We start from the raw sequence: 26,788 nt of genomic DNA, 5'->3' as shown, positions 1-26,788 counted from the left end.
GGGTACAACCTATAGAAAAGGACTAGCCTCACACAAAGTTGCTGAAACCAGAGGGTATTTGATACTATTGGTCTGAGAAGAGGGTAAGGTAGTGTAGCCAGACAAAGCTCAGCACAGTTGGGGAAAGGTGCTACCATCTTGTTTCTCTATGTACTTCTTTAATTGTCACAAGAACAGGGATTGGAACCCTTAAATCAGGTTTACTTTTGGCCAATTACTTGTGGACCTTTGCCTATAAACAAGGAGGTCTGCCACTCCTCCTTAGATTCATCTTTGCACTTCAAGAAGAATGTGTTTGGACCGTGATCGAAGAGAAACCCCCTCTAGAGTCTTCCAGTTGTGAGGTGAAGGCAGGTGTTCGAAGGCAGAGGCAAGGTCTGCTTCCCACCCAACCCCACAGACCTGCCTCTCTGCCAGCTACACCGGTACCTAGGACCTCCATGGTGGTGAAGGATCCCTGTGGATGCTTGCCAGACTCCCCTGTGTTTGTGTCAAGGTGCGCCCCCCGTGATTCCTGAATATCTATGTGTCTGTGTTGATGGCAGTCCAGGGTAGGGCTGGGAAGAGGTGTCCATCCGGTCCCGTAGGCAGTGTGATGTGGGAATCCACCTCCTGTCCCCCCAAACCAGAAGGTGTTGACTTGTGAGGGACAGGATGCAGTTCCCCAGCAACACGAATGACAATCCCTATGATTAACGTGGTACCAGGCAGTGCAAAGCACTGAACGTGGGAGGTTGAAATTTAGCAGAAAAAAGATTTAAAGAATAGAACGACATTCCCAGCACTCTATCAATACGTGTAGTGAAGAAGGAAATTAGAGATACCAGACTGGCCAGCTAGTAAGGAAAACCAGAGCTGCAATGAAGCGAGAGGGCAGCAGGTTTCAGGCAAGGCAGAACAGATGGCGATACTTCGGTAGTGTGCCACAGGCCAATAAAAGAGACAATTTGTCAACCTTTGACCACTGTTTGTAATTGCTCACTGTGTAATTATGACATTTCATACGTGCAACTTAGAGTGTATGCGCAGGTGGTCAAGGACACCAATGTGTTCTGTTTCTTTTCAGTGCCTGGGGGCTCCAGTCGCGTCCATGGACCGTTGCGGCGGAACGGTACCTTTTCACCGCATCCAAAAGTTTGCATGGACGAAAAGTCCTAAAAATGCTACCACCAAAGGTTTGAACACCAAAAGTTCGAACCTTTGGTGGTAGCATTATAGGTAAGTATAAAAAAAAAACGTGGGCTGCAAGGGTGTCCCCCGCAACACCCCGTTCACTATACTGTGTGGTATAGTGATTTGGGTGTTGTGGGGGACACCCCCGCAACACCCCGCTCATTATACTTTACAATATAGCGAGCGGGGTTGCGGTGGAAACCCATGCAGCGCCCGTAAAAAAAAAAAGAAGAAAAGAAAAAGACCCTGCGGCGCCGGTTCCTGATCATGAAAGTGAAAGGGAACTGGCGCCGCAGGGACTCAGCGTGAAGAAAAAGGTAAGTAGGGTATGTTTATGTTGGAGGTGTGGGGGGTGTGTGTCGTGGGTGTGTTGTGGGTGGGGGGATGGGTATGTAGGGGTTGTGTACGTGTGTTCGCATGGGAAATGTGTAAACCTTTCGTGGTTCGCACATTTCTCATGCAAACTTTCCGGCCGCATGAAAATCAGCTGCGGTCGGATCATGTAGATCCCGTTGAGGCTGCACACCCTTGAAGTCTTTGGTATATGTGAATAACTCTACGTGTGAACTTGGTGGGGTTGAGCCCAATCCTCAAACGTCTGTTCCAAAAAGTGTTCAGGCTGAAAACCCCTGGCAGCAAGAAAATTAAAGACATCCTGACAAGAACGCCCGCCATCCACCAAAGAAGTGCGTGGGAATTTATGATGCCAAGGACTGAGAGTGACACTTTTCAACATTGCTAAGGAAAGGTGACCGCAGATGGAAAGAGAAAAGTACTGAAGGACTACCGCCTGCCAAGGAATATTAGTTATTTTCTTTAATTAAAAACCCTTGAAACCATATCCCAGGACGAGAATTGTCCGTTTATTCCCTCTGCTCATGACATAGTTAAACCAGGTACTTGGGAAAGGAGGTTAAAAAAAATGTAGGCAAGCGTGAACCAAAACATTTAAGCATAAAGCTCTCACAGCTTGGAGATCATGACAACTCGGGGCTCAACCCCAGGTAAAAACATAATTTTATAACAGACCCATCCAGGGCTTAGTTTAAAGTGGATAAATGAGGGATTTTCAGAAATGAAATTGCAGCAAATCTAGCTTGCTTACGGACCACTGTCTTGGTCCATCCCTGGGTTCCCTTGGGTTCTGCATCCTGGCATTTATATGAAGGTCACTCAATCAATAGGGTTTCAACTATCCCCTGCAGAACTTTCTTGGTTTGGTTGATACTTTTCCAAGTTGTCGGCTTGTTGAGGATGCTGAGGTCTTAGGTGCACCATTCCACCTGCCAGCTCAAGGGGCCTGAGCATGATTACATCAAATTATTTTGTATGAATTAAATACATGTTGTTATAACTGTTTACTTCATTCCTCTGGACTCCCTTTTTCTGTTGATTTGTTCCCTGAATCTAGAGAGTGGGGACCCTTGCTCTTCAATGTACTTGCTTCAGTCAGTGCCACACTTGGAGCAGGCTTTGCCCAATCTCACCGTTTCAAGGGAGCTTTCAATGTGACCCCTGATGTACTGGTGATTAACTCTACCACAGCTGTGGCCAGCACTGTTTGGTTAAGTGACTCTTTTCAACAGAATACTTCTATATCCTTCCTTGCTGTCCTGGCCTAGTCTACATTCTCCTAGGTTTTGTCTTCCCTCCTTCCAACATCCATACGTGGCGTTGACTCAAGTTGAATTATATAGTAGAGTAGACCAACTCCCAGATCTGCAAATTGGGAACTGCACTCAGCAGTATACAGGGACTGCTGAGCCCAGGGATTGGCAGTCCTCAATTTGTTTTCCACAGCTGACGTGCTTCGTTCCACATCTCCCGACTTGGCTCACAAGGAGAGGGTCCCTATCTTGCCTCTGATATTGCACCGGTAAGCGCTACTCTTGGTTTCCTCTTCATTGGCTGCCGGTCAGTAGTCTCTGTGTCTCTTCTGTTTCATGAGCTGTCTCACTGGAATGTTGCAGTCTATTAGAGGGCACTAGACGGAGGGTCTGCACACCACCAGATTCAGTATAGGGATAGATTTGATTAAACAAGTAGTTCATGCAACAGGGCTTTTCCAAGGTAGCGATCTGAGTATATGGATAACCAAAAATATATGTATAATCCATATGTCATAATACATTGCAGAAAGAGCCTGCTAATGGGAAAGACCGAGCCTTTAAGCCAGGAAAAAGAGTCCACTTAGGGTGTAGAAATGGTGAAAACTGACCAAGTGGTAAAAATGATATGGAAACACATGTGGGTCATGAATGCCATAAGTGGAAAATGGAAAATACATATTGAATCATCTACAAGGTAGGAATGATCGAATACCTAAAAAAGGAGGAAGCCTTTAGGGTGCCCCCAAAAATACTACACAGAATACCAATTTATGCTTAAAACCCGTTCCCCGGTTCACTATGGTTTTGGTGTCCAGATTGCCACAGATCCTCCTATTGGCTAGTGGTGTGTGTTAAAATATGTTCCATGTCCAACAAACATAGGTTATTCCTGAGGTCTCGTAACTCACTACAGTTGGATTGAGAAAATGGTTTAATTTGCTCACAATCTTGTAAAGATCCATTTTTGGTTCCAGTAAGGTTGATGTTGGTTTTAGGGCAGTACATAAGGTTGTTCTGTAATACCTGTTCAATGGATAGCTTTCTCCTGCAGATTCCTCATCAGATAGTTATCTATTCCAGTGTCAGCTGCTCGGAAATCTTTTTGACAGGGGGTGTAGTGCAGCTCGACTTGGTCATCGATCCATATTGACTCGATGTGGTGCTTGTTGACACTGGCTGTGACATCGGCCACCATACATATACTACGTTACTACGCCCCTGTACCTCAGATCCTTTCACGCCCAGCACGCTGCTCGTTCGAACTACTCTCGTCAATAGAATTTCATTTGATTTATTTTTTCATTAACTTCAACAGGCTTCATCATGATGACCACTCCTAAGCTGTCGGGTTTCAAAAGATGTAATGTAGCATGCTGGAGTAAGGAGTCAGACAAAGTGGTGGCATTTTCACCAGGATCTTTTTTAAATAATAATGAAAAAAGGCCTGTCTCTCCCTATTTCTAAAGGGTTTTCCCAAACTAACTAAAGAATAACTTGAGTGCTCGTCGTCAGGATGGTTGTCAAACTCAGTGTCCGTCCTCTGTCCAAACTTGCCCACTTTAGCTCTACCACTACAAAAGACATTAACACAAACAGTTCCAGGAGAATTACTCCCTTTGACTGGTTCAATGTGATCAGCCCAGTGGGTGTGTTTCCATCCATCTTTGATAACAGTTTAATTGCTGCACTTATAGAGTGACTCCCTTCTCCTGGTTCAACAGTAGATATCCTCTCCTGGTCTGCTTGGTCGGCCTCCAGGCTTCCGGGTGGTAACGTTTTTTTTGCCTTAGTTTCGGATTCAATCATTTATCTGGATAACCAGGAGAATAACTCCCTTCTCCTGGTTTAGCCGTTGGTTATCTTTGGATATATTCCTGCAACAGTTTTTTATCAACTTTGCCAATTCTTCCCAGACTTCTTTCAGGGCTTACTTAAAGGTTATACACTTCTTCTGTTTCTAATAAACAATTATTCCTTGGCTTTCTTTACTTTAGCGCTCCTCTTGACGACAGTGTTGAGGGAGAATACTCCTGTTCTGTACTTCTCATCTATGCTCTTTGACACAACAAATGAGATGAGGTAGATAAGGAAAAGTCCTATATGTTGAAGTTGCTCAGAGAAACCCGTAACCGAAACATTGACCAATCAGATAACAATGTGAAGATTAGATATATTCAACAGAAATATAAGAATTTTTGTATTGCTAAAAAAAAGTAGTATGCTTCAAAAAGATGCTGAGATGATGCTACGTGTCTTGGTGAAAAGAGGTTTCAGGGCCTTCTGGGTCTACTTAATTCCCAAGATACTCCTTTAGTAATTGAATAGTGTATCAGAGGTACAATGGGTTAAATTCTTCTCTGAGCTATTTGGACATGGGGCAGAGGGATGCCATGCTATAGACAAAGGGGAAGGTGAAAACAATTCTCCCTGGAGCCCGACTATAGAATATGGGGAGATATTCAAACTAATTATGAAAGCCAAGAATTCGAGGGCCCGGCCCAAATGGACTGACAAATAATACATTGAAAGCGTTACCAGAAATGTGGGCCCATATACTCACTAGGTTATTTAGAAATGTTGTGGGGAGTGGTATAATTCCTACTAGTTGGCAGACAGCCCATATAATTCCTATCTTCAAGAGAGGGAATCGGAATATAGCTAAAAACTGTAGACCTATCGCATTGATTGATGCAGATTGAAAAATTATTTGCCTCTCTGCTTTTAACAAGTCAGTGACTGGATAGTGAAGAACCATATATTGAATAAATATCAAACTGGGTTCAGGGCAGGACACTCTACAAATCTAAATGGTTTCATTTTAACTGCCCTTAAATATTCAGCATGGAGCAAATACGGTGGGTCTCTGTATGTCGCCTCTATCGATTTGTCAACTGCGTTTGACTCAGTCATTAGATCTCGACTATGGGCTAAACTCTCCAAGTGGGGCATCCCTGAAGCCTATTAAAGCTCATAATGGTTATGTATGAGAATTCAGGGATACATGTCCATCTGAATATGGAGGGGAACCTATCTAGAAGAATATGAACCTGGATGGGAGTGAGACAGGGTTGCTCTTTGGCACCCTGTCTTTTTAACCTCTACATGGCAGACACAGGTGAATTTCTCAGTGATGCCGGGTTGGTGAGTGCTAAATTGGGGGAAATCAGGTTTTCGTGGTTGGCTTATGCCGATGATATCCTCCTGTTTGATCATACCAGGGTCGGGTAACAATGTTTGATCTACAATTTGAAAAATTTGCGAAACTTAATGGGGGTCAAACTTAACCCAATAAAAACCTGCATCTTGGCGATTTCAAAAGGAAAAAAGGGGAAACACTGGATTGGAACATTGGAGGGGAACTTGTTGTAAGAGCCCAAAAAATGCTGTATTTGGGATTCTTGATTCTGGCTCAACCATCGGTCTCTGAATTTAGATTGTTCCTCAAACACAAGGTCATTCCACTCATAACCCAGACTATTAGGCTGGATAAAAAATATGGAAAATTCTCCCCAAAACCAGCAGTAGATTTCTTTGAAAGGAAAGTTGTGCCAAAACTGATATATAGCATGGAGCTCCACTTCATAGATATCCAGACTTTCTGGGATACCATAGAAGGAATAATCTGGAGAAAAGTGCTGAAATTGCCAAATAATATCCCAGTTGTGGCAATTGGGTTTGAACTGGGCCTTGTCTCGCTAAGAGCTAAATCTGTGTCGGCCCATGGCCCTATTTCGTTCTCTTCTCTGCCCTATAGGTGATTATCTCTGTCGATCTAGGGAAAATTATTTTCCTTCAGGGCCGCCTGGCTGGGAATGCTTACTTTAATAAGTTCAGCAATCTCTGTGATAAGACATTAAATGATCTGTCTATTGACAGGGAAGCATTAATGACTAACCCAGACAAAGTTAAAAAAACATCTTTTTGCCCATGATTGGAACAATACGATTGAAAGACTACACTCCTATTCCGCCCTTAGTGATGTTAAATGTGAACATAGGAAAAGAGAAACACTTTCATATATTATGACACATTTTCCAAATCGCCATTATCGCTCTCTCCTCCTGAAACTTAGGTGGAATATTCTACCAACTAAAGAGGTTCTGAAGAGAAGGAATCTGATTGTAGAATCTAATACCCAATGTAGATTCTGTCATAAGCTGGGGGTTCTAGAAACTGCTTGTCATTTACTCTTAGAGTGTGTTGAATTGAAGGGACCTAGGACATAATACTTGGAAAAATATGCTACTCTAGGATTTCTGGGGGGAGACGCCTACATCTGGTCAAGATGTGTGTCAATCTGTAAAGTAGTGGTAGGTCTCGCAGTTGCAGGTTTTATTAAATCATTAGATCTCTATGCAGCCTTTGAGTGACCAGTTCCAGGTTTTATTAAATCATTAGATCTCTATGCAGCCTTTGAGTGACCAGGAATTCGTCAACCTAAGGGATCTACATGTTTTTAACTACTCTGCGACTCTCTTCTTTCCGAGGCCCTTATATCTACATGTTTAGATTCTTGTTATTCTGACTATAGATTATGGATATGAACTCTGCTATTTGAAATGATTCACTTGTAATATGAGATATTGAATTTATTCCACTATACACTGATTTTATGCTATGTTTAATATGTATTGTGATGAAGTTTATCGAGGATGTTATTAAATGTAAATGTAAAGGTTTCATATGTAAACCATATACAATAATAAAAATGATATAAGCTTCACACTTGGTACTTGTATCACAATTCTGGAGATGAGGGAGATTACTCTCAACGCTTTCTTTCCATTCAATACTCTTTACACAACTACTGAGATGAGGGAGATTACTCCCGATGTCGTCTTCTCATTCAGTCCTCTTCACACAACTACTCTGACGAGGGAGATTACCACTGATGTCTTCTTCCCATTCGATACTGTGATGAATCCATTGGTGTCATCTCTTTCCTGGCCGTGGCTTCTCCCCATGTGGCCAGGGGATGGCAGCCTCTACCTGATCCTGACTCTAGGGCCGGCTATATGAGGGATGATCACATGGGGAGAGGCAGCCCTTGGGCGGGTGTCTTGACATCTTCGGATGAGACATGGTATCCCCTTTTTCTTTTGAGGATACCCCCACCATTCCCCATGCCTTAATGGCATAATGTCATGCTACCCCTCACCCACTTAGGAAAGGTACTGGAAACACTTTCACAGGCTCTGTATACAAGTCCTTAAACTCTGACTTGCCTTTCAAGACTCCTGAAAGTACCTTTCCAGGCTCTACTTACAAGTCCTCAAGAACTGACCTGCCTTTTAAGATCACTGAGCGACTTTAAATACAAGTTATCAGAAACAGACTACCATTGCCTTAAAAATTAATATATTGTGACTAAGAAGAGACACGAGTAATGAAGATCACTGGAAGCCAGGAGCACACACTATGCTCTAGTTGTTGCAGGAACAAGTCTGATGGCGGCAGATTTAAACCGCCAGACACAATGACAGACAGACGCTGGCTGGAGAACTCTTCTTCTCTAAGTGCTGACCAGGGGACTGTGAGGCTGGTGTGGTGTCCGTGGAGCCAATCGGTTTGCCGACAAGGAAGAGGGGAGCAGACTGCAAGCCGGAGTACACTGCGGGAACGCCAGAAGCAAATGAAAGGGTTAAGGGCGTGCGCAGGTGCTGGAAGGCAGCCTCCATGCCACCGAAGGCCAGAAAATGTGGAACAAATGAGCCGGTCCCCGTAAGAGGCAGAGAAGTGGAGAAACCGAGATGGCAACAGGGAGTGGAACGAAGAAAGACTGCCACTGACTTGCCGCTGGAGAATCATCATACTAAAGCAAGAGCCGGGGAGTCTACCGAAGGGAAGAGTGGACACCGGGCATATTGGCAACCATGCCAAAACCGAATAAATGTGAATGAAGTATATGAGAGAGAATGAACAAGTGAAAATATTAGTGAGTGTATGCAGTACACATATAATAGAAGCCTTGGCAGGATAGCATGCCAGGCGGATTCAAGACAAGACAGAACAGATATAATAGACTATCAGGTTTTTAGTGTGTGCAATGCACATATAAGGAAAGCCCTGGCAGGAAAGTATTCCAGGCAAATACGACACAGAATAGAATAAACATAAAGAACAGTCAAGTTTTTTAAGTGTGTGCATTGCATGTATAAGGAAAGGCCTGGAAGGAAAGTATACCAGGGAGATTTCAGTCACAAGAATATATCTTTCGAGAAAAGCCCTGGCAGGAGAATGTACCAGGCAGGCTATATATAAGCCCCTGGTTGGAGAGTATGTATGATATTTTAGTTTTCCTTATCTTAGTGGTATCAATTCTTACAGGAAGGAGTATTACAAAAACATACAGCTGTGCTTTCGGATTGTTTCTCAGCAGATGTGGTCTTAAGGGTAAGAGGGTTAGGGAGTTCCATCACGGAACAGGAGTTCTTGTCCCCATGAGGGCAATCTCTGCATGTGAGGGTCCCGCTTTCTGCCACCCCTAAGGGCAGTGTTGCATAGCAGGCTCAATTCCCTAGCCTCAGAGGGAATGGTTCACCACTTGGGAGCAGTGACGTGATCCCATGAATCATCACAGTAAGGACTGCAATTCGAAAATGTCCATTACCGATCCTCACTGCCTTTGTGTATGGTGCCTCGGTGTCGACCACGTCACTGAGGATTGCCGTTCCTGTGAGAAAATTAACCTGATGTCACTGATGGAGTGGGCAGCGAAGCTTGCAGTGTGGCGGTCTCTGTCTAAATCTTTGGCTCAATTGACTTCCGGTGCAGGAAGAGAGACGTTTCCAAGGAGGATTTCGGTGGGTGTGGCCGCCGTCGATGGGAAGGAACAGAGCAGTGTCCCGCTGGTCTCGTGGACACGGAGCCCAATGGAAACCAGGCAAGAAATTCAGGGATACTGTTAAAGTCATCTCCTGCGAAACAGAGTTTTTTTAATCCAATTATATAGCATATTTAACAAACAAACCATTACAAACCAAACATGCAGTGCAAATATCAACAATACAATTTTCACACTGTTCATTACACCATTTTCGTCACTGCTCCCCTTATCCCACTCCCCATTATGAGCCTATTTATTCTGTTCACTTTGAGTCTGCGCCGCGTGGTGGGGCCTCCTTTCCGTTGGACTCTGTCAAGTCCCGCGTAATTCCAAACAGTTCCGCTACTTGTGATTTCCATGCCATCAGGGTTCCCACCTCTTCCTCCCCCCCTGTATTACTTGCCTCCTGCCATACCGTGGTCTCCGCCTCCGCCCACCTCTGTAAATCCTTCCACCATATCTCCACACGTGGCTTATGACAAGTCTTCCCGCTCATGGCGATCCTTCTTTTTGCAAGCAAATATGCTAAATCCTTCAGTTTACTGACATGTTTAAGTTTCTGTGATCTGGGAAACCCCCCAAGTAAACAGGCCCAAGCTGAATCTATGACCAGGGTGACCCCCTTCTCTGCCAGTTTCCCAGCTATTTAGTTCCAGAAACGCTCAATCGCCGGGCAGGGCCAGAACATGTGTACCATATCAGCCTGTTCTTCGTCGCATTTGGGACATGCCTGTCTGCCAGTGTTTGCAAACTTCGATTAGCTCAGGGGTGTCATGTATGCCCTGTGGGTAATATATAATTGGATCTGTTTTAATCTAGCGTTTCTGGACACCTTTTTATGGTACCCCAGAGCGCGTTCCCACATCCCATCCTCCATCGGGGCGCCCACCTCCGTCTCCCAGTCCAGTCTCAGTTGCATTGGTTCTTTCCCAGCCTTGGACATCATCATCTCATACAACCTAGAGATCTCATGCCCTCCCTCCGTCATATCATATATTATATCTACAGTAACAGCTGGCTCTTCTTCCAGCACTGTCTCGGGCCAAGTTGTCTTCATTTTCTGCACCATTCTATGATATGTAATATATTGACCCACCTGTAACCCCACTTCCTTTCCCAGCTCTTCGAAATGCATGAAAGCCCCCTCCCTCCAGACATCTCCCATTGTTACCAGCCCCACAGGTTCCCAGTGGTTCCTAATTGTCATTTGTAGTTGTTTATCTCCCCCAGCCAGCGCAACCAGCGGTACCTGCGGTGAGCATGGGACTGGGTTTTCCATCATCCGGCATGCTCGTCGCCAGATCTTCCACCCAAGTATCATCATTTTAGGACAAACTCTTATTCCCAACTCAGGAAGCCAGATCATCTCTTTTAGGTAAAATGGGGTGCAGTCTGCTCTAAACAACCTGGATTCAGGAGTCTCTTCGTCTGAGAGCCATTTAGCAATATATTGCAGTTGTCATGCTACGTAATAGACCTCGAAGTTAGGCAGTTTTATTCCCCCCTTTTCATAAAAATTTTGCAGCTTCCATAGTGCCACCATTTTTCTCATACCCTGTCACAGGAAATCACTGCATATGCTGTTCAGTCTAGTAAAGAATCTTTTAGGTATTAGTTACGGAATGTTCCCGAAATAAGGAGCCTAGGCAAGACCACCATCTTGAGCATTGTGCCTCGCCCAATCATAGCTAGAGGCAACTTCACCCAAAATGTCATACTATTCTCAATTTTCTCAATGGCTGCCTCGGTGTTTTGCCTATGCTCTTCTTCCACCGTGTGCTACACGTCTATCCCTAAGTACCGAAAGGTGCTAACCGCCCAAGGGGTTTGCAGTATCAGCAACCGTTCAACCGGGATCCCTTTATAGCTACCCAGCGGGAAAATAACAGATTTCTGAGGGTTCACCGCTATGCCAGACAGCCCTGCATACCTACTCATAACCTCCAGGATATATTGGAGGTTCTCCTCTGGGTATTTCAGGTATAGCAGCACATCATCTGCATACAAGGAGATCCGGTGTCGCTCCCTTCCCACCTCGATGCCTATAGTATCATACTGTTGTCTAAGGTATATCGCTAGAGGCTCTAAAGCTAATATGTATAGCATAGGGGACCAAGGGCACCCTTGTCTGGTACCCCTGCTTAGTTGCCATCTCTCGGAGATCACCACTCCTGTTTTGACTCTAGCCAATGGTTCGCTATACAGCATCTTCGCCCATCTTATATATCCAGGTCCCATCCCATAGACCGCCAGGGCCGCCAACAGCCATTGCCACCTGACAGAGTCAAAGGCCTTCACAGCGTCCAGGGACACAATTGCCATTTCACCCTCATTCTTACTCCCCCTTTCAATGACCCGATGGAGTCGTCTATGATTATGAGTGATGTTTCTATTCGGGACATAGCCCGTCTGGTCGGGGTGTATTAATTTGCCAATGACTCTGCGCAGTCTGCTCACCAAGACAGCCGTCAGTATCTTGCTGTCCTGGTTCAGCATTGACAATGGTCTGTAGGAGCCACAGCTGTGTCCGGGCTTATTAGGTTTAGGAAGCGGTACTATGATCGGTTCTCTAAGTGACTCTGGTAACCTTCCCGTCTCAAACGCTTCATTAAGATAATCTAACATCAGGGGAAGTACTTCTGCTTTATACACTTTATAAAACTCACTTGGAAACCCGTCCGCCCCCGGGGTCCTGCTAGTAGGGAGCTGTCTCACCACTTCTTCTAACTCCTCCAAGGTAATCGGTGCATCTAGCTCCTCTCTCTCTTCAGCACTTACTTTAGGCAAACCTATGTCTTCTAATGTGTCTATTATTTCTGCTGGACTGCTTCTCTCATTATCCTCGTATAGTTCCCTGCAATAATTTACAAACTCCTGATTTACTCCCTCCTGGGTGTCAGCTACACTGCCATCTTCTCTTGTTATTGTCCTAATAGTGAGTCTGGGGATCTCATTCTTATATAACCATGCCAAAAGGGGGGGCGTGGCTTGGAAGCCATGTGAGAGGACGCGCTCTTGGAAGAGCTCCTGAAGATCCTGCATTTATCCTGTGTAAAAGTGCATTGAGACTAACTTTCGCGAGTCAGGAACGAAGGAACCCGTCCATGAATGTATGCTGCATAAATATTGAGGAGCTGAATCCTTCGTAAGCCCGGCAACAACAGAAAAATTGCGATCGAAGATCCGGGAGTCACGGCCCGGACGGAGGGAAGATGGCGGCCATGCCGGACAACGGAGGAGATACATGCGGGGCGATGAAGAGGCATTCTCGTAGTGATCGGTGGCAAAGTAAGCTGTGAAGTGTGAGAATGGCCTCTGGGAGAGAACCGGCGAGTCTCGGTGGGCACCGATTACTTATCACGGGCTTTGGACAGTGACGGTCAGTGGTCGGCACTAGGACCCACCCGAGCTGACCAGTGAAACGGACCACCCGCCTTGGGTGCCGGAGCATCGCGTGCTGGTCAAGCGGCAGCCTTGGGACGGAGGGCCCACATTGTGTAGGAACTCGCTGGTAGGGACCCAGTCGAGTGGCGGAAGGAGTGACTGCGGAGGTACACTTGGTGCGGGAGAAGCGACTCGCTCCATTGCGAGCGGAAGGTGGGCTCCTCTCTCCCGGGGTGGGGGTGAGGCGGGAGTGTACGGGCCCGCGACATACAGTGGTGGTGGAATGGCGAATAAATCCGTCAGACAGAAAGTGAAACAACCCACATTGGATGAGTTTACCAAGACACCACCAGGCCCAGAAAGTGCTCGGAGCAAGGAGAAGCCATCTGCAGGCGGCATGGCCGCCGCTAGCCCAAATCAGGACGTGTTAGTTGCGCTCGCAGAATTGAAAGCGGATTTGAAAACCGCTTGGGAAGCCAAGCTCGAAATGGTGGTGGCGGACCTGAAAACAGTGCTTGACCTCAAAGTGGGAGAAGTTCGGGAGGAGGTGAACCTACTTCGACAAGATGTGAGGACTCTGTCGGAGCGCACGGAGAGCCTGGAAAAGGAGGGGAGCGCCAACACGGCAGATTGCGCCTCACACAAGGCCGACCTGCATGTCTTGGAACAGAAAGTGCGCAACCTGGAGAACAGGGCCGAAGAAGCAGAAGGGCGCGCCCGGAGGAATAATATCCGTGTAGTGGGCATCCCGGAAGGATTGGAGGGTCACAACCCCACGGACTTCATTGAGAATATGTTGCTCCAAGAGATCACTGGGGGAGTGCTGTCGCAGGGTTTTGCGGTGGAGCGAGCGCATAGAGCATTGGCCAGGAGGCCTCCGCCGGGCGGTCCGCCCAGGCCAATGATAGCCAAAATCCTTAACTACCGAGACAGAGAGAGGATTTTGGAGCATTTTCGCAAAGGAGGAACCATCAAGAGGGGGGAGGCCACCATAACGGCCTACCCAGACTACACCATGATGGTGCAGAGGAGTCGGATGAACTTTGCAGCGGTCAAAAGGAGACTTAGAGAGGCGGGGAAGAGGTATATGCTCCTCTACCCGGCCAAATTGAAGGTGATCCACAACAACAGATCCTTGTTTTTCGAGTCGCCTGAGGAAGCCATGGGTTGGTTGGACATGCAGGGCAGCCCCCAGGAGCCGGAGGTCCAGGCTGATGAAGGTGGCAATAAGAGTTAAGTGCGCTACGACGATAAAGAGTGCAGCCAGAAGACTATGGGACTTGAATATAGTTACTGTTATGGCCGGGGGAGGTCGGGCCTGGAACTGAATGATCAATGCACTGTTTGCACCGTACCTGTGGTTATACGAAGGAGCCTTTCGGGGCTAGTCCATTCACCCCCATTTAGTGTTTTTTAGTTAAGTGGCCGTTAGGGCGACTTTACCCTACTGGGCTCTGTGTGTAACAGCCAGAACTAGATGTGGGGGGGCCTGAGTTCCCGAGGTGGAGCTGGGCAACAGTTGGGGAGGGTGTTGGGGGGACGGGTGGGGGGAATGGGGGGTGCGGGGAAAGTTGGGGTGTACATAGCGTTGGGGAGTTTAAGTTTGACCGCGAGCCCTGGGAGTACATTTTGGATGAGATATCTGGACGGCACGGATGAGCGGGGTGGGTTGGGGGGGAGTGGGCAGGATACCAGTGAATTATGGGGGAGCTAAAATTGCTAACATGGAACGTCAGGGGTCTCAATAGCTATCTAAAACGGAATAAAGTCATGCTATACTTGAGAAGGCAAAAGATAGACATCGCATTGTTGCAAGAAACGCATTTGACCCGAGATAAACTGGAGCTGGTAAAGAAAAAGTGGGGTGGAACGGTGGTGGGATCCACGTACTCGGCTTATGCCAGAGGTGTACTGATCTGGGTGGCGCCACATGTCCCGTTTCAACTGAGGCAGGAAATCTTGGATACTGAGGGGCGCCTGGCTATGGTAAGAGGGGCAATCGAGAATAAAGAGATGTGTGTAGTGAACACGTATGCCCCGAACCAGGGCACGGCAGAGTACTATCGGACTATGAGTGCCAGCCTGAGCTGGTGTGTTGGGAGTGCGGTGTTCTGGGGAGGGGATTTTAACTGTGTGTTGGAGCCGGGGATGGATAGATCCGACGATAAAGTGACTAGGCCCGCCCCGGCAGCCCGGGCGCTGCGGACGCTGCTGCGAGACTTCGAGCTCGAGGATGTGTGGAGGACTAAGCACCCCAATGTGAGACAGTACTCACATTACTCGGCCCCGCAGCAGTTGCACACCAGGCTTGATTATATCTTTGCCACATCGGATGTCTTGACAGAGGTGTCCAGGGCGGAATATAAAGCGAGGGTCCTATCGGACCACTCGCCATTGGTGGTGGGTTGGCAATATGGCCGCCCCAGAGCGCGGATCCCGACGTGGCGTCTGCGCGCAGAGGCGCTTAAAGACCAGGTTTTCAGGGAAGATATGCGGGAGGAAATAGCTAGTTATTTCGATACCAATACTGGCAGCGTTGATTCGGCGGGAACTCTGTGGGAGGCTTTTAAGGTTGTGATGCGAGGGGTGGCGATTGCCAAATCGAAAGGCTTGCAGAATGGGGTCCTGGTTGATTTACAGAGGGCAGAAAGCCAGTTGGAACGGGCGTTGAAGAGCGAGCCCATAGACAACGAGCTGGTGCTTAAACTGCAACAGCAGTGTACGGAACATTGGGGGAGGCTCTGTAACCTAAACTATAAAAAATATATTGAGAGACAACACGCGGGAGGAGACAAAACGGGCCGTCTCCTGGCATGGCTATATAAGAAAGAAACCCCGAGACCCCCGATTAGGACGATTACTAGAGAGGATGGGAAGCAGATAGATACCCAAGAGGGCATAAACGAACAATTTGTGAATTACTATAGGGAATTGTACGGGGATCCGGGTGGCGGTGACCGGGAGGATATGCTGGAGACCCTGCAAGATATTGGGCTGCCCAGGATAAGCACGGAAGAAAGAGAGGAATTAGATGCCCCGATAACATTGGAGGAGTTGGAGGCGGTTGTCCGGCAACTACCCACTAGTAAGACCCCAGGGACGGACGGCCTGCCCAGCGAATTTTACAAAACCTTTGGAGCGGAAGTGCTCCCCCCGATGCTTGATATGCTCAATGAGGCGTTCGAGACGGGGAGGTTGCCGGAATCGCTCAGAGAGGCGGTCATTGTACCGCTCCCTAAGCCCAATAAACCCAGGCATAGTTGTGGGTCGTACAGGCCAGTATCTATGCTGAATCAGGACAGCAAGATACTAACGGCTGTCCTGGCAAACAGACTGCGGAGGGTGATAGGCAAACTGGTACACCCGGACCAAACAGGGTATGTCCCGGGGAGGAATATTACCCAAAACCACAGACGCCTCCACCGGGTGATAGAGATGGGATCCATTAGCGACGGGGAAATGGCGATAGTGTCGTTGGATGCTGTAAAGGCCTTCGATTCGGTTAATTGGGGGTGGCTGCTGACGGCCTTGAGAGAATACGGACTGGGTCCAAGATACGTTAGATGGGCGGAGCTGCTGTATAGTGCTCCACTGGCCAGGGTCCGGACGGGGGCAATCATATCCGAGAGATGGCAACTCAGCAGAGGCACTAGACAGGGGTGTCCTTGGTCCCCGATGCTGTATATCCTGGCCCTGGAACCCCTGGCACTGTACCTGCGGCAGCAGTACGACATTGTGGGTATTGAGATTGGGAGGGAAAAGCATCTGATATCCCTGTATGCGGACGACTTGTTATTGTACCTGAGTCATCCGGAGGAGAATTTACAGTATATCCTGGACGTGATGGGGAGATATGCGAGGTTGTCAGGCATAGCGGTCAACCCCCAGAAGTCGAACATTTTCCCATTGGGCTGCTATACGGGTGTCCCCATAGAGAGGCTGCCGGTGCTACAGGTGCCCTGGGCAGTTAACACGTTTCGTTACCTGGGAATAGATGTCTACCACACGGTAGAGAAAGAACATAAGTGTAACACTGAGATGGCTGTTGAGAAGATACGCGCATGCATGAGTTTCTGGCAGAAGTTGCCCCTGGCGATGATGGGGCGTGGAGCAATGATTAAAATGGTGGTTCTGCCTAGGCTGCTACACTACTTTAGTAACATCCCATATATGATCCCTAAGGGTTTTTTTGCTAAAATAAATGGGGTTTGCAGAGAGTTCCTGTGGCATGGCACTCGAAACAGGGTAGCACTCTGGAAGTTGCAGAACTCTCATGAAAAAGGGGGAGTTAGACTCCCAAACTTTGAGGCTTATTACATAGCGAGCCAACTACAGTTTGTATCCAAATGGCTTTCCGACGAAGAGACCCCAGAACTTAGATTATTCGGGCATGATTGTGCCCCATTTTTCCTGAAGGAAGTCATTTGGTTGCCAGAAACTGTTACGAGAAAGTACCCGGCGATGGTGAGGCTGGGATGGAAGATGTGGAGACGAGCATGCAAACTGATGGGAGACCCACTCCCGTGTTCTCCGCAGATTCCACTAGTTGCCCTGGCGGGGGTAGACGGACAGCTGAGGGGGATTATTAGGACCTATTGGGAATCTGTGGGGTTGGTGACATTGGGTGATGTGTGGCAGGAGGGTGCCATCAGAGCGTTTGAGGAACTTAGCGGGGAGGTTGGATTACATGGAGGCCAATATGTAACATACCACAGATTGGGGAGGAAAATTCGGGAACTATGGCCTGAATTTACCTTGGCAGACGAATCGGAGGTTACGCTGGAAGGGATATACGACACGACGGAAGGGGGACATGAGATCTCTAGGTTGTATGAGATGGTGATGTTGAAGGTTGGGAAGGAATTGACAGGCCTACGATCGGAATGGGAGTGCGAGGTGGGGACCCAGATGGGAGATGGGATGTGGGAACGGGCTCTAAGATACCACAGGAAAGTATCTCGAAATGCCAGACTGCAGCAGGTACAGCTATATGTCACGCACAGAGCGTATATGACCCCACTGCGGATATCCAAATTCCGGAATGCGGGCAGACAGGCGTGCCCTAAATGCGACGAAGAAAATGCGGACATGACGCATATGTTCTGGGCATGCCCAGTGATCGAGGGGTTCTGGAGAGAGGTGGCGCGCAAGCTAGGAGAGAAAGGGGTCACGCTTGCCATAGACACCGCCTGGGCATGCCTGCTGGGTGGGTTTTCCAGACCTAAGAAGCAGAAACATGTGTGTAAACTGAAAGACTTGGCGTATGTGCTGGCCAAACGGAGAATAGCCATGGGCTGGAAAAAATGTAGCAAGCCACGGGTTGAGGTGTGGTGGAATGACCTACAGAAATGGGCGGAGGCCGAGACAGCAGTGTGGCAGGAGGCGAGTTGTATGTCTTGGGAGGAGGAACTGGCCTCTTTGATGGCATGGAGGACTTTGATATCTTGCATATTTGGGACAGGGATGGCTTCGGGAGGGTCGGATGACAACGAGGCCCGCTCATGTGCGGCAGATACGGAATGTGACATGGAAACTGGCTCGCGAGGGGGGAGGGATCAGGGAGGTAGTGCGCACTAATGATTAAATGCTTTATTGTAATATTGTTAATTGCACTACGGTTTGGTTTGTATTGTTGTTTGTGTTGAAAAATCAATAAACTTTTTTAAAAAAAAAAAAAACCATGCCAAAAGCCTTCCTGTTTTATTCCTGTCATGATCTCTGCTTCCAAAAGGTCAGGGTTTTCCCAACTCCCTTGGAAGCAGATCCATAACCCAGGTTCCGAGTGCCAACCAGTCCCAATTGGGACCTTTTGGACCCAGTCCTGGCGCCAGTGGCACCAGGCTCATAAATATGCCCAGTCCCAGCGCTGGAAGCGCCGGGCTCATAATGCTTGGGTGGACTTACCTGCAGCAGACCATGCTGCTTACTTGCCTGCCAGTTGAGTCTCTGATCCTCTTCTGTTTGGAACTACTTTTCCTGTTGGGTGGGGCAGGAGCCACTCCCTAGATTCAGAACACTGGAACTCTTCTGGAAAGCAGGAACTCTTTTCTTACCTAGGCGTGGCTGTGGAAGGAGATGCCTAAGCACTACAGGAGGCTATTTAAACCACACCCGATGGATGAATCTTGCTTTGCGTTATTCTGCATCCTCAGCAGCAGAACGCTCATCGTGTCTTCTGCATCTGATCCTGGGCCTAAGGAAAAAGGCTTACCATTCTGAATCCAGTCTTCAGCAACACCTATAAAGACAAGAAAGAACAGGTTAGCATTACGGTCTTCAGTGACAGCTCTTCACTTACCTGGTCCATCGGCTGTCACCAACGCCTCGGGCTGCATTCCGGCATCTGAAAGACAAAGGCTTACCTACTCTTCGTGCGCTCCGGAGGTCTTCACACTGCATTCCGGCATCTGAAAGACAAAAGCTTACCAACTCTTCGCACGCTCCGGAGGCCTTCGGCGCTGCATCCCGCATCTGAAAGACAAAACAAGGTGCGTTTAAAGACATTGGGGAACTTTAATACTCACGTGCCATTACTCCTTTCCACATCTAACCCAGTGGGTATTCCGGCACCCTGCAGCCGCCCCGAACTTGTACCTGCAAAATAAAAAGACAGTTAGAGCGCATCGTGAAGCAGACAACAAGCGCTTACTTACGTGCTTCCAGGCGCTTCTATTCATCACACGAGCTCCATCTTCAACTCACTTCAGCCCGCCATCCGCCATCGCCGGAACCCTGCAAAACAAGAGACATCATTACTAAAGACTTTAAAGACATTAGAATTACTCGAAACTTACTGTTCGTGCAGTAAACGACGGACAGCAGTCCTCTGAAGTCAAGAGGCCTGCTCCCCTTATCCAGTGAAGAAACTGGTTACAGCACCCTGCCTCGAGGCAGATGGAGAGCACGGCGTTCACTTACCTAAGGTGAGAGCGTTAACCTTTGGGGTTCTACAGGAGAAGGGAAAGGGAAGAAGAGAGAGACATTCAATAACCCAGTTCATTAATCCCACATTTTCTATCTGCAGACATCTTACCCTTCGAGCCAGACATACAGTGCACAGAGGTCCAGCCCCAAGAGCCAGCCGTGTGTTACACATCACCTTTGAAGATACGGTATACGCCCAGTCAAGACCGGCGCCTCTACGGGAATCAGGTGAGCGTTACAGAACGCAAAGCCTACCACAAAACTCCCGTCCAGGCGCTATGGAAACCTCGGATACCGACCAGCTAGCCCAGTTACTTGGGGAACTAAGGGCAGAAGTGCATGCAGCCCGTCAGGAAACGAACGCTCTAAGAAGGGAATTGATTATTTCCAAGGAGCGAACAGATGATCTCGCTAGACAATTGCTACAGTCACAAGCCGGACAGACCCCGTTACCCGCATCTGGGGGAAATCTTCCTTCTACATCCTCTATGAATCCAGTGCAGATCAACCTACCTGGGAATGTACCTCTGGCTCCGCCCGAACGATTTTCTGGTGACCCAAAGAGGTTTGCAGTATTTATCAATCAGTGCCGGTTGCATTTCTTATGCCGGCCAGCAGCCTTTCCAACTGATCAAGCTAAAGTAGCTTTCGTGCTTTCGTACCTTAGTGGCAATGCGGCAGACTGGTCGATCCCTCTAGTAAATCAAGATGATCCGGTCCTCCATGATTTTCAAGCTTTTCAGCTCAGTATGGAAAAACTGTTCGCAAGACATTCACAGGGGCAGGCCTTGGACAATGAGCTTCTTTCGTTGCGACAAGGTAATCAAGACCTTTTGGCTTATATTGCGTCTTTCAACAGACTGATAGTGGAAACTCACTGGCCTGAGGACAAAAGGATTACGCTGTTTTATAGAGGTCTACGCGGAGAGCTCAAAGATGTGTTAGCCCAAGTAGTGAATCCCCCACAAGATTGTTCGGACTATATAGACTTAGTCGTTCAAATAGATCACAGACTGCAGAACAGGAAGGCCGATCGTTCCAAGTTTGATGCTCGAGTATTTTCCAAACCGCCAACTCCTTCCAAAGGAGTAGACTCCGGGGAACCCATGCAAATAGGGGGTCTGAAAGGTCCTCTAACACAAAAGGAGCGGGAAAGGAGAAAACAGTTGCAATTATGCCTCTATTGCGGAAACTCAGGGCACTTTCTTCGAGACTGTCCGGTGAAACCTGCCAAGAAGGCAGTAGGAGCTGCAGTTACCAAAGTTACAAACTCTGAGCAGGGAAACGACCTCGCCCGACAAGAATAGAGGTCCTCTTGCCGAGCGTGAAAACCAGTTCCGTGACCTCGCATTTCGTGATACCTATGGTCCTCATTAGCCCTGATAATCCGGATCGATTACATGCAATTGAAGCTTACGTCGACAGCGGTGCCATCGGCAATTATGTGGATCATGAAATGGTTTTGAGGATGAATCTAACTCTTTGTCCCAAGGCTGTAAAGGACGTCATTACTACGGTGGATGGTACGGAGATAGCCTCCGGGCCAGTAACGCATACCACTCAAGAAGTGACGCTAGTAAGTCAAGATGGACACCATGAGAAGATCGTGTTCGATGTGATCAAGGCCCCTCAGTTTCAGATTATTCTAGGAATACCTTGGTTAGAGAAACACAATCCTCTGATCGATTGGCGAGCAAGAACGGTCCAGTTTCCAGAATGTGTCTCTACTTGTCACCCTCCACCTGGTGTTGCACTGGCAGCAATTTCTTCAGAGACTGCCCAGTTACCTCCCGAATACCTAGAATACCAAGATGTTTTCCGGAAGGATCAGGCTAACTCTCTACCTCCTCATAGGTCTTATGACTGCCAGATCGACCTGATACCTGGATCTACTCCTCCTTGTAGTAGAATTTATGCCCTCACCGAGCCTGAGAACCTTCACCTTCGACAATACCTGGATCAATACCTGGCAAATGGGTTTATTCGTCCTTCCAAGTCCCCTGCTTCTTCAGCTTTGTTCTTCGTTCCAAAAAAGGAAGGAGACCTTAGAACTTGTATAGATTATCGCTCCCTGAACCAGATCACCGTTAAGAATAGATATCCGTTACCTTTGATCCCTGAACTCCTGGACCAAGTCAGAAAAGCATGCATATATACAAAGCTGGATCTTAGAGGAGCTTACCACTTGGTACGAGTAAAAGAGGGCGATGAATGGAAGACGGCCTTCCGCACCAAGTATGGGCTATTTGAATATCAGGTCATGCCCTTCGGACTTTGTAATGCCCCGGCCGCCTTTCAATATTTTATGAACGATGTCCTCAGAGAGCTCATAGATGTGTGTGTTGTTGTTTACATTGACGACATCCTCGTTTATTCTTCATCGGAATCTGAACATCGGAAACACGTGAAAATGGTCCTCGAAAGATTGCGTCAACACAAACTTTTCGCTAAGTTGGAAAAATGTGTTTTCAACGTGACTGAAGTTGAATTCTTGGGATTCATATTATCACCTGGCGGAGTGCGTATGGATTCAAAGAAGGTCGATGCAGTTCTCAAATGGCCATCACCATCCTCCGTAAAAGGTGTGCAAAGCATGTTAGGCTTCGCTAACTTTTACCACAGGTTTATCCCCGAATTCTCTCGAATAGTCCAGCCCATCACTGCCTTGTTAAAGAAAAACAAACGTTTTGAATGGTCTACCGAGGCGGAACAAGCTTTCCAGGATTTGAAGACTAAATTTATCTCTGCACCAATCTTAAAACACCCTCGCCCCGAACTCCCCTACATCGTGGAAACTGATGCTTCAAGCCTTGCCATGGGGGCAGTTCTATCACAAAAGGACCCGGTAACCAATCAGTTGCATCCCGTGGCATTTTGGTCCCGCAAATTCTCGCCTCCTGAAATCAATTACACGATTACTGACAAGGAACTTCTGGCTATCAAGTCTGCCTTTAAGGCTTGGCGGCATTATCTGCTGGGGGCCCGACACACCGTTACTGTGATTACGGATCACCGAAACCTGCAATATTTGAAAACCGCAAAAGCCCAATCCTCTAGACAACTCCGTTGGGCATTATTCTTTGCCGAGTTTGACTTCATAATTACCTATCGACCTGGTACAAAAAACGGTAAAGCTGATGCCCTTTCTCGGATGGGAGTGGAAGAACACTTGATCAACCCTAAACCTGTACCAATCATTCCCGAACAAAGAATTCTGGGTGTAATCGCCACAGAATCCATAGAGGAAGTTAAGGATAAAGCCAGGCAACTTGTAACTCCAGCAGACATAAAGAATTGGCATCTGCAGGGAAAGGACTTTGCAGTAAAGGACAACTTATTGTATTTCCAAGAACGATTATACCTACCCAGCACAGATTTACAGAAAAAAGTAATCTCTTGTTATCACGATTCTTTAATGGAAGGACATCCCGGTATGGCCAAGACCTCAGAAAAGATCAAGCGCTACTTCTGGTGGCCGTCTTGGAAAAAAGATATCAGAGACTTTATAATGTCCTGTGGAGTATGCGCCCAAAACAAGAGTCAAAAGGAAAGACCAGCAGGCCTCTTACGCCCTATTGACATCCCACCTCGCCCTTGGCATACGCTTTCTATGGACTTCATCACCGATCTACCTCCATGCTGATGGATATAATACGATTCTAGTAATCGTGGATTTATTCTCCAAGATGGCGCATTTCATTCCGCTCAAAGGCTTGCCAACAGCAGCAACTCTGGCCCGAGAATTTCTCGAAAACATCGTCCGACTGCACGGTTTTCCTTCGGTTCTAATTTCGGATCGAGGTAGTCAATTTATTTCTCATTTTTGGCGAAGTTGCTGTCGGTCGGCTCAAATTGATGTGAGACTATCGACCAGTCACCACCCTCAGACCGACGGACAAACCGAGAGGACCAATCAAACTCTGGAACAGTATTTACGCTGCATGCTGCAACAAACTGAAAAAACTTGGAAAGACATCCTTTGGATAGCCGAATATGCCTACAATAACTCTGTCCATTCGGGAACTGGGAAAACCCCGTTTTTTCTTTTGTACGGCAGTCACCCTCGAACCTCGGAGTTGGATCCCCTCCAAGATCTTGAAACACCAGCAGTAGACTACCTGCATTCTACAATCACCCAAGCCTTTAAGGAAGCTGTTTCTCACCTTCAAAGGGCTAAAGAACAATACAAGAAAGGAGCAGATCAACATCGGAAGGAAGCCCCTCAATATCAAGTAGAGGATCAAGTCTGGTTATCCACCAAATATCTACCTCTAAAAGGGCCACGCACATTCAACCCAAGATACCTTGGTCCCTATTCCATCACTACCATAGTAAACACAGTAGCGGTCAAGTTGGACTTGCCCCCGCACATGAAGATACATCCGGTCTTCCACGTCTCTCTATTAAAACCTGTGCAACCTCAAACCCGACTAACCAAATCTCCAAAACCTATCCTAGTTGATGGAGAACTCGAGTTTGAAGTCAAAAGCATTCTGGACTCCAAGATCTCCAAATCTAAACTATTCTACCTAATTGACTGGAAAGGCTACGGCCCCCAAGAGAGATCCTGGGAACCTGCTGAATATGTCCACGCTCCTCGCCTAATCAAAAGATTTCACCGAACATTTCCTGACAAGCCAAAACCCCCGGAGAAGCCCGGTTTGGGAGGGGCCTTGAGGGGGGGTACTGTCATGATCTCTGCTTCCAAAAGGTCAGGGTTTTCCCAACTCCCTTGGAAGCAGATCCATAACCCAGGTTCCGAGTGCCAACCAGTCCCAATTGGGACCTTTTGGATCGAGTCCTGGCGCCAGTGGCACCAGGCTCATAAATATGCCCAGTCCCAACGCTGGAAGCGCCGGGCTCATAATGCTTGGGTGGACTTACCTGCAGCAGACCATGCTGCTTACTTGCCTGCCAGTTGAGTCTCTGATCCTCTTCTGTTTGGAACTACTTTTCCTGTTGGGTGGGGCAGGAGCCACTCCCTAGATTCAGAACACTGGAACTCTTCTGGAAAGCAGGAACTCTTTTCTTACCTAGGCGTGGCTGTGGAAGGAGACACCTAAGCACTACAGGAGGCTATTTAAACCACACCCGATGGATGAATCTTGCTTTGCGTTATTCTGCATCCTCAGCAGCAGAACGCTCATCGTGTCTTCTGCATCTGATCCTGGGCCTAAGGAAAAAGGCTTACCATTCTGAATCCAGTCTTCAGCAACACCTATAAAGACTAGAAAGAACAGGTTAGCATTACGGTCTTCAGTGACAGCTCTTCACTTACCTGGTCCATCGGCTGTCACCAACGCCTCGCGCTGCATTCCGGCATCTGAAAGACAAAGGCTTACCTACTCTTCGTGCGCTCCGGAGGTCTTCACACTGCATTCCGGCATCTGAAAGACAAAAGCTTACCAACTCTTCGCACGCTCCGGAGGCCTTCGGCGCTGCATCCCGCATCTGAAAGACAAAACAAGGTGCGTTTAAAGACATTGGGGAACTTTAATACTCACGTGCCATTACTCCTTTCCACATCTAACCCAGTGGGTATTCCGGCACCCTGCAGCCGCCCCGAACTTGTACCTGCAAAATAAAAAGACAGTCAGAGCGCATCGTGAAGCAGACAACAAGCGCTTACTTACGTGCTTCCAGGCGCTTCTATTCATCACACAGGCTCCATCTTCAACTCACCGCAGCCCGCCATCCGCCATCGCCGGAACCCTGCAAAACAAGAGACATCATTACTAAAGACTTTAAAAACATTAGAAATACTCGAAACTTACCGTTCGTGCAGTAAACGACGGACAGCAGTCCTCTGAAGTCAAGAGGCCTGCTCCCCTTATCCAGTGAAGAAACTGGTTACAGCACCCTGCCTCGAGGCAGATGGAGAGCACGGCGTTCACTTACCTAAGGTGAGAGCGTTAACCTTTGGGGTTCTACAGGAGAAGGGAAAGGGAAGAAGAGAGAGACATTCAATAACCCAGTTCATTAATCCCACATTTTCTATCTGCAGACATCTTACCCTTCGAGCCAGACATACAGTGCACAGAGGTCCAGCCCAAAGAGCCAGCCGTGTGTTACACATCACCTTTGAAGATACGGTATACGCCCAGTCAAGACCGGCGCCTCTACGGGAACCAGGTGAGCGTTACAATTCCCTCCCGCATGCCGTCTCTCTATATATTTTTTGTAATTAAGATTACATCGCCTTTCCCATTGCTCTGCACATGTCTGTTGCAGTTGAAGTGTCAACTCCATGTCTGTTTCAGTACCATCTCCCCCTTTCAACGCCTTCTCCAATTTCCTTTCTGCTTCTTGCAGATCAGCTAGGATTCCTCCTTGCAGGCTTTTAGATTTTGCTATTGCTGCACCCCGCATCACTACTTTAAAGGCTTCCCATAGTGTGCTCGCTGAGTCCACACTGCCTGTATTCAGTTCAAAGTAGTTTATAATCTCCTCCCTTATATCTTCCGAAAAAAAGGGTCTTTAAGCGCTTCTGCTCGGAGCCGCCATGTTGGGATCCTCGCTCTTGGGGGGGCAGTATTGCCAGCCAATAACCAAGGGCGAGTGGTCCGACAGGACCCTCGCCTTGTACTCCGCCTGCACCGTCTCCATCATTATTTCCGACGTGGCGAAGACATAGTCCAGCCTCCTATGCAACAGTTGCAGGGCAGAATAATGCAAGTACTGCCTTTCTTGGGGATGTTTCATTCTCCACACATCCACCATGCCAAAGTCGTTTAGCAATGTCTGCAACGCTTTTGCCCCCGGGGCAGGTCTATCAAACTTTCGATTTGATCTGTCTTCCCTGGGGTTCAATACACAGTTAAACTCTCCTCCCCAAATCACTGCGCTACCCATACACTTGCCAAGATTAGTA

The 26,788-nt window shown here is 47.7% G+C and overlaps 1 protein-coding gene across 3 annotated transcripts in view; it reads left to right on the top strand.

Annotated features, from left to right (window-relative positions):
• Window positions 1-26,788, top strand: part of GRK4 (G protein-coupled receptor kinase 4) — a 1,171,195-nt gene that overhangs the window by 846,240 nt on the left and 298,167 nt on the right. The window lies entirely within an intron of this gene.

The sequence above is a fragment of the Ambystoma mexicanum genome, chromosome 6q, assembly GCF_040938575.1.
Source record: "Ambystoma mexicanum isolate Mex_15411 chromosome 6q, UKY_AmexF1_1, whole genome shotgun sequence".
Lineage (NCBI taxonomy): Eukaryota > Metazoa > Chordata > Amphibia > Caudata > Ambystomatidae > Ambystoma > Ambystoma mexicanum.
Note: the sequence above shows the minus strand (reverse complement) of the source record. Positions and strands in the feature narration are given on the sequence as shown.